Here is a 7,696-nt window from a genome sequence, read left to right as displayed (position 1 = left end):
TTGAGGTACATGGGCCTCTCACTGTTGTGGCCTCTCGTGTTGCGGAGCACAGGCTCCAGACGCGCAGGCTCAGCAGCCATGGCTCACGGGCCCAGCCACTCCACTGCATGTGAGATCTTCCCGGACCGGGGCAGGATCCCGTGTCCCCTGCATCGGCAGGCGGACTCTCAACCACTGCGCCACCAGGGAAGCCCTGACTGAGGCTTTTATACCATCTTTGGCTAAGCAAATGAAAAGGGGTGTGAGGCTTCTGGGCAGGAGTGAATTTTTGTAAATGCACAGCATTTACTGCATAATAATGACCCATCTTCATTTCACAATGTAAAGATTTTCAACATATTATTAAATATTGCTTTCACATTAATTTTAAAGGCTATATAACACTGCACTGAATGGCTGTGCTATAATTTAAAAACCCATATTGCCAACATTCAACATTATGTATTAAATAAGGTATCTTTAAACATAAACATATTTTAGAAATTATGTAATGATCAGTTGACAAAAATTTTTTGACAACAGTCTAGCAGGAAACTAATTCTGTATTTCTCCTTAGAGCAATGGTTCAGGGCTCATTATATTTCCATGTTCACAACAACTTTATAAAATTAACTACCATGAATCACGAGAATCCACTATAATTAATACTATGGAAAATATTCACTCTCACTAGTAAAGAAAAAACGCAAATACAAATAAAATATATTTTTAAATTTCAAAAAGGATGAAATTATCTTTCCTTAGCTAAACTTAACGTAAAAAAAATGGTAGGTTAGAGATGCAGAAATATACTGTGACAGTGGAAATTAGTAAAATCATTCCATTATAAAAAAAAAAGATGGCCTTAAAACTCTGCACCTTGACATACAAATCCTACTTCTTGTAATGAATTCTAAAGATGTAATAAAAGATGCAGATTCATATAGGCTCCTCTTTATTCCGTCAGTATTTATACAAGTAAAAAAATTACAACTTAAATATTTCACAATAAGGAAGTGTATAAAAAATACTGTTCAACATTCAGATTATTTTTTCCATTTATATTTAACAGCATAGCTGTTTGACCTAACTCTTTTCTTATAACTTCCATTTTTTATTCTTCCTTATACTCCACCTCTCCATTTTCTCATGGACTTTTCCTACTACACTGGATTTATATGCTTTTTTAAATGCCTCTAGGGATTTGGAGGCTATACAAACTTTTATTCAATTTTATTATCTTTATGTTTTAAAATCATGTGATCCTACTTTAGACAATAAACTTCAAGAGTAAGACAGTATCTACTGACACTCCCACGTGTAAGAAGTTAACATGCTCTTCTTCCTCATCAAACCATCCCACTACCATCTCTCTCTCTTTCTTTAAATACATTTATTTATTTATTTTTGGCGCATTGGGTCTTTGTTGCTGCGCGCAGGCTTTCTCTAGTTGCAGCGAGCGGGGCTACTCTTCATTGCAGTGCGCAGGCTTCTCACTGCAGTGGCTTCCCTTGTTGCAAAGCATGTGCTCTAGGCACACGGGCTTCAGTAGTTGTGGCTCTTGGGCTCTAGAGTGCAGGCTCAGTAGTTGTGGCGCACAAGCTTAGTTGCTCCATGGCATGTGGGATCTTCCGAGATCAGGGTTTGAACTCATGTCCCCTGCACTGGCAGGCGGATTCTTAACCACTGCGCCACCAGGAAAGTCCCTAGCATGTCTCATTTTTTAATTGATGAAACCTGGAATTTTAGATCTCTATTACGTGCTTTCATTTTATCATTTTTATTTGAGAGAACAAAATATCTCACGGTTACATTAAGTTTTAAAAGTACATTAACAGTAATTACTAGATTTAACTCCATGTTTAACTGGTTTCATTCTTCACAAATATTTAATTATCCGATATCCTCACTCTTGAGCTCTACATTGTACTTCATCTCTATCAGCCTTCTGAAGTGTAGCAAGTAACTTTTTCAGAAAGAGTGATATAAATGGCATATTTTGACTCCTTGCATATCTAATAATAATGTCTTCCTGTTGCAGTAACAGAACAACTCCTAAATCAAGCTCCATGTCTCAGATCTTTTTATTCCATTGTTTTCATCCCTACTTCTACAATTTGTGGGAGAATTTCTCAAGGTTACCTTCCATTTCACTTATTTTTTTTCAGTCATTTATCTAGTTGATGCTGCTCAAACTTTTTTTTTTTTGCTTAAACTTTTAAATTGAAGAATCATGCTCTTTATTATCACTCTGTCTTCACCAGTCTTGAATGCATTTTTTCATATTATTTACTCTGTTTTCATACATGCTGTGTCTTCTTGAACTTCTATAATTTCTTCCCCTGCATTTTACAGGAAATTACAGGAAGGCATTGTTCTGATTCTTTAACATGGATCGTTCATTTGAACTGTAGTATCTTCTCATGTGCCCTGTTGTTTTTTTCTAACAGGGAGGGAGGGCTTTCAGAGGGAAGACTGTACATTACTGGAAGTTGAGATTAATTCTGTTGCAGCCTGAAAATTCTTGGCCCAAGCTTTCAGATCAAGAAGGGAGAAGGCAAATAAATTTCTGATTTATCACAACTTCATTTTAATTTGGAAATCAAATTATACTGTGCAGAGGACAGGGCGGTGGGATCTGAAGCTAGCAATAATAGCAGCATATTCCTGTTTCTTTTGCATGTTTCTGGTAGCACCAAGAAGTCTGCTGATATCATGACCCTGCTTATTCTCTGGCACCACTGGACTCATTCAGAGCCAGCTTTAACTGCACCTCTGATGTCTGCGTAAGATGCTCAATCATGTCAAGTATGGTTGTCATAAGGTACGTGTCCTTTAGTGCCTGGTATATTTCCCAGAGGTGCTAACAGAATCCAGATGAGGCCTACCTTCCACCTTACCCTACCTCCTTCTCATCACCCTCACCTTCAGCCCTCCTTCTCTAGAGTTGTGGTTATTATTATGTGGGTAAATCTCTTCAATTTGCTTCTTTGGGAAGCAGATTCTTCACAAACTCAGTAGGTGACCAACCATGCTGATTTGCCTGGGTCTGAGGGGGTTCCTGGAACCAGGCAAACAAGGATGGCTAATCATGCAACAGCTCAGTCAGACTGGGACATCCTTCAGTCTTGAAGAAATTCTTCAAGGTTTCTGGTATGTGGTTATTATCTTTGCCTAAGTCTCTAGCACTGATGTAAAATTCCCCTATGTTTATAGCCCATGGCTTTAATAACCATTAACTTAATAATGGCTATAAATCTAAATCTCCCTGAGACCGCTCTGCTGAGCTGCAGGCTCATATACCCAAAGCTCCCCAGACTTTATCACCACAGTTTTCCGTAAGCAACTCAAATGCAAACGCAAACATGTCCAAAGCTGAATTCAATCTCATTCTCTTTCTACATCAAAAAAAGAAAGAAAGGGCTTCCCTGGTGGCGCAGTGGTTGAGAGTCCGCCTGCCAATGCAGGGGACACGGGTTCATGCCCCGGTCCGGGAAGATCCCACATGCCACGGAGCGGCTGGGCCGGTGAGCCATGGCCTCTGAGCCTGCGCGTCTGGAGCCTGTGCTCCACAACGGGAGAGGCCACAACAGTGAGAAGCCCGCGTACCGCAAAAAAAAAAAGGAAAGAAAGAAAGAAGTAAAGAAAGGTAAAAGAATGTATCCTCCTTTCCTGAACTTTCTATCTCACCATCAAACCAGCCATTAAAAGCAGAAACCTAGGAGTCATCATAGACACCATCAGGGAGCCGCAAGTGGTTTGTTAGGATTGGGGCATAGTAGGCAAGGGAGGAAGCGGTGAGAATACTTGTCTAAAACAAGGTAAATAAATTAGATCATGTAAGTTATAGTGAAGAGTCTGTACTTTACTGGAGAACAATGATGATTAATTGGAAGACTTATGGAAGTGAAATAATTAGTCTTCAAACCATTTTCTACACAACTACCAAAGGTATTTCAAAGACAAATCCATCCGTGACAATTTGCTACTTGAAAATTTCCAATGACTCTCAATAACGTCAGGCTAAAATTCAAATGCTGCATCTTAGACCCAGCGGGATCTGGCTCCTAGCCATCTCTCTACACTTGCCTCCAACCATTCTTCACATTTCCAGTTGCTGCTGAACAGGAACACTGACAAACCAAAACTTTCTTTAATAACCTTAATAATAACTTTAATAAGCTTAACTTGAAAACCTGACTGTACTAATTAGGAATTTAAATTTTTTCACAGAAAGGGTTTTTATATTCCTCCCAGTTTTTAAAGTTTATTATTTTACTTCAGTGTCTGTCAAGGCAGGTTAAAAGACCATATTTACATCCTTGATACTTATGTTAAAGTCAACTAACCATATATACACTAGTACACTAGTTTCTGAACCCTAATTTGTTCCACTGATACCTATCTATGCTCAGATTTAGTACCTCATTGTTTTAACTACTCTGGCTTTATGCGAAGCCTTGAAATCAAGTGCAAAGTCATCATACCCAAAGTCCACAGTTTACCCTTAAAGATCACTCTTGGTGGTGTACATTCTATGGGTCTGGAGTTATGTACGTATCATTATAGTTTCATACAAAGTATTTTCACTGTTTTAAATGTAAATCCTCTGTGCCTATTCATCCCTCCACTCACACTGTCTTTTCAGTCTCTTTTTAAAATGAAATATAAATACAGTAGATTTACAATGCTGTGTTAGTTTCAGGTGTACAGCAAAGTGATTCAGTTTTATATATATCTTAAGATTCTTTCCTATCATAGGTTATTACAAAATACTGAGTATACTTCCCTGTGCTATACAGTAGGTCGTTGTTGGTTATCTATTTTATATATATAATATGTATGTTTTAACCCCCAAATCCTAATTTATCCTTACTCCCGCCCTTTAACTTTAGTAACCGTAAGTTTCTTTTCTAAGTTTGGTTTGGTTTTTGTTTTTTTTTTTTTGCGGTACGCGGGCCTCTCACCACTGTGGCCTCTCCCATTGCGGAGCACAGGTTCCAGACGCAAGGCTCAGCGGCCATGGCTCACGGACCCAGCCGCTCCGCGGCATGTGGGATCTTCCCGGACAGGGGGAAGAACCTGTGTCCCCTGCATCTGCAGGCGGACTCTCAGCCACTGCGCCACCAGGGAAGCCCTCTAAGTCTGTTTTAATCTACAGGTTCCCTCATCATTCTTTGCAGTTTATCTGTTCAAAGACCTGGGATGTGTGACCTGTATGTCTGAATCTGCTGATGCATACTCATGGTGCAGTTCAATATGTTTCTCTGTCCTTTACTTCTCCCACAAATTTCCTGCAAATTCCAAGTTTCATCAGATTCCTGATGAACTGACCCTTTTGGCAAAATGAAAGAGGATGCTCTTTTCTTCCTTCAGATGGCAGTGTCTGTTCTTTTCCTTGTGATGTCAGCAGCCACTGATGTTCAATGCCTAGATCTAATAGTTCACTGGAAGTTATAAAATGCTGATATTCTAATTATATTATTTCTATCATTTATTAGCTGGAATAGATTTCTCATATCTACTACTTTGTTAGCTACTGGTAGATTCATATATAAAAGGGAAGATAAATTGCTTGATTCTCTTTACTACCAACATTCAAAGTAATGAACTGGGGACTAGGAACCAAGATGGCGGAGTAGAAGGACGTGCTCTCACTCCCTCTTGCGAGAACACCAGAATCACAACTAGTTGCTGGACAATCATCGACAGGAAGACACTGGAACTCACCAAAAAAGATACCCCACATCCAAAGACAAAGGAGAAACCACAATGAGACAGTAGGAGGGGCACAATCATAGTAAAATCAAATCCCATAACTGCTGAGTGGATGACTCACAGACTGGAGAAAATTTATACCACAGAAGTCCACCCACTGGAGTGAAGGTTCTGAGCCCCACGTCAGGCTTCCCAACCTGGGGGTCTGGCAACGGGAGGAGGAATTCCTAGAGAATCAGACTTTGAAGGCTAGTGGGATTTGAAAAGGACTGGGGGAAACAAAGACCCCACTCTTGGAGGGCACGCACAAAGTAGTGTGTGCTTCGGGACCCAGAGGAAGGAGAAGTGACCCCAGGGGAGACAGAACCAGACCTACCTGCTAGCGTTGGAGGGTCTCCTGAAGAGGCGGGGGTTGGCTGTGTCTCACCGTGAGGACAAGAACACTGGCAGCAGAAATTCTGGGAAGTACTCCTTGGCCTGAGCCCTCCCAGAGGCTGCCATTGGCCCCACCAAAAGCCCAGATAGGCTCCACTGTTGGGTTGCCTCGGGCTAAACAACCAACAGGGAGGGAACCCAGCCCCATGCATCAGCAGTCAAGCAGATTAAAGTTTTACTGAGCTCTGCCCACCAGAGCAACAGTCAGCTCTACCTACCACCAGTCCCTCCCATCAGAAAACTAGCACAAGCCTCTTGGATAGCCTCATCCACCAGAGGGCAAACGGCAGAAGCAAGAAGAACTACAATCCTGCAGCCTGTAGAACAAAAAACACACTCACAGAAAGATAAACAAGATGAAAAGGCAGAGGGCTATGTACCAGATGAAGGAAAAAGATAAAACCCCAGAAAAACAACTAAATGAAGTGGAGACAGGTAAGCTTCCAGAAAAAGAATTCAGAATAATGATAGTAAAGATGATCCAGGACCTCGGAAAAAGAATGGAGGCAGATTGAGAAGAAGCAAGAAATGTTTAACAAAGGCCTAGACGAATTAAAGAACAAACAAGCAGAGATGAACAATACAATAGCTGTAATGAAAAATACACTAGAAGGAATCAAAAGCAGAATAACTGAGGCAGAAGAATGGAAGAGTGACCTGGAAGAAACAATGGTGGAATTCACAGCTGCAGAACAGAATAAAGAAAAAAAATGAAAAGAAATGAAGACAGTCTAAGAGACCTCTGGGACAACATTAAACACAACAACATTTGTATTACAGGGGTCCCAGAAGGAGAAGAGAGAGAGAAAGGACCCGAGAAAATATTTGAAGAGATTATAGTCGAAAACTTCCCTAGGATGGGAAAGGAAATAGCCACCCAAGTCCAGGAAGGGCAGAGAGTCCCATACAGGATAAACCCAAGGAGAAAGATGCCGAGACACACAGTAATCAAATTGGCAAAAATTAAAGACAAAGAAAAATTATTGAAAGCAGCAAGGGAAAAATGACAAATAACATGCAAGGGAACTCCCATAAGGTTAACAGCTGATTTCTCAGCAAAAATACTACAAGCCAGAAGGGAGTGGCAGGATATACTTAAAGTGATGAAATGGAAGAACCTACAACCAAGATTACTCTACCCGGCAAGGATCTCATTCAGATTCGATGGAGAAATCAAAAGCTTTACAGACAAGCAAAACCGAAGAGAATTCAGCACAACCAAACCAGCTCTACAACAAATGCTAAAGGAACTTCTCTAAGTGGGAAACACAAGAGAAAAAAAGGACCTACAAAAACAAACCGAAAACAATTAAGAAAATGGTCGCAGGAACATACATATTAATAATTACCTGAAATGTGAATGTATTAAATGCTCCAACCAAAGACACAGGCTTGCTGAATGGATACAAAAACAAGACCCACATATATGCTGACTACAAGAGACCCACTTCAGACCTAGGGACACATACAGACTGAAAGTGAGGGGATGGAAAAAGATATTCCATGCAAATGGAAATCAAAAGAAAGCTGGAGTAGCAACGCTCATATCAGATAAAAGAGACTT

At 40.4% G+C, this 7,696-nt stretch overlaps 1 protein-coding gene across 3 annotated transcripts in view; it reads right to left on the bottom strand.

Moving 5' to 3' along the window:
- LRP6 (LDL receptor related protein 6) overlaps positions 1–7,696 on the bottom strand; it is a 156,981-nt gene that overhangs the window by 83,019 nt on the left and 66,266 nt on the right. The window lies entirely within an intron of this gene.

The sequence above is a fragment of the Lipotes vexillifer genome, unplaced genomic scaffold, assembly GCF_000442215.2.
Source record: "Lipotes vexillifer unplaced genomic scaffold, Lipotes_vexillifer_v1.1 scaffold395, whole genome shotgun sequence".
Taxonomy (NCBI): Eukaryota; Metazoa; Chordata; class Mammalia; order Artiodactyla; family Lipotidae; genus Lipotes; species Lipotes vexillifer.
Note: the sequence above shows the minus strand (reverse complement) of the source record. Positions and strands in the feature narration are given on the sequence as shown.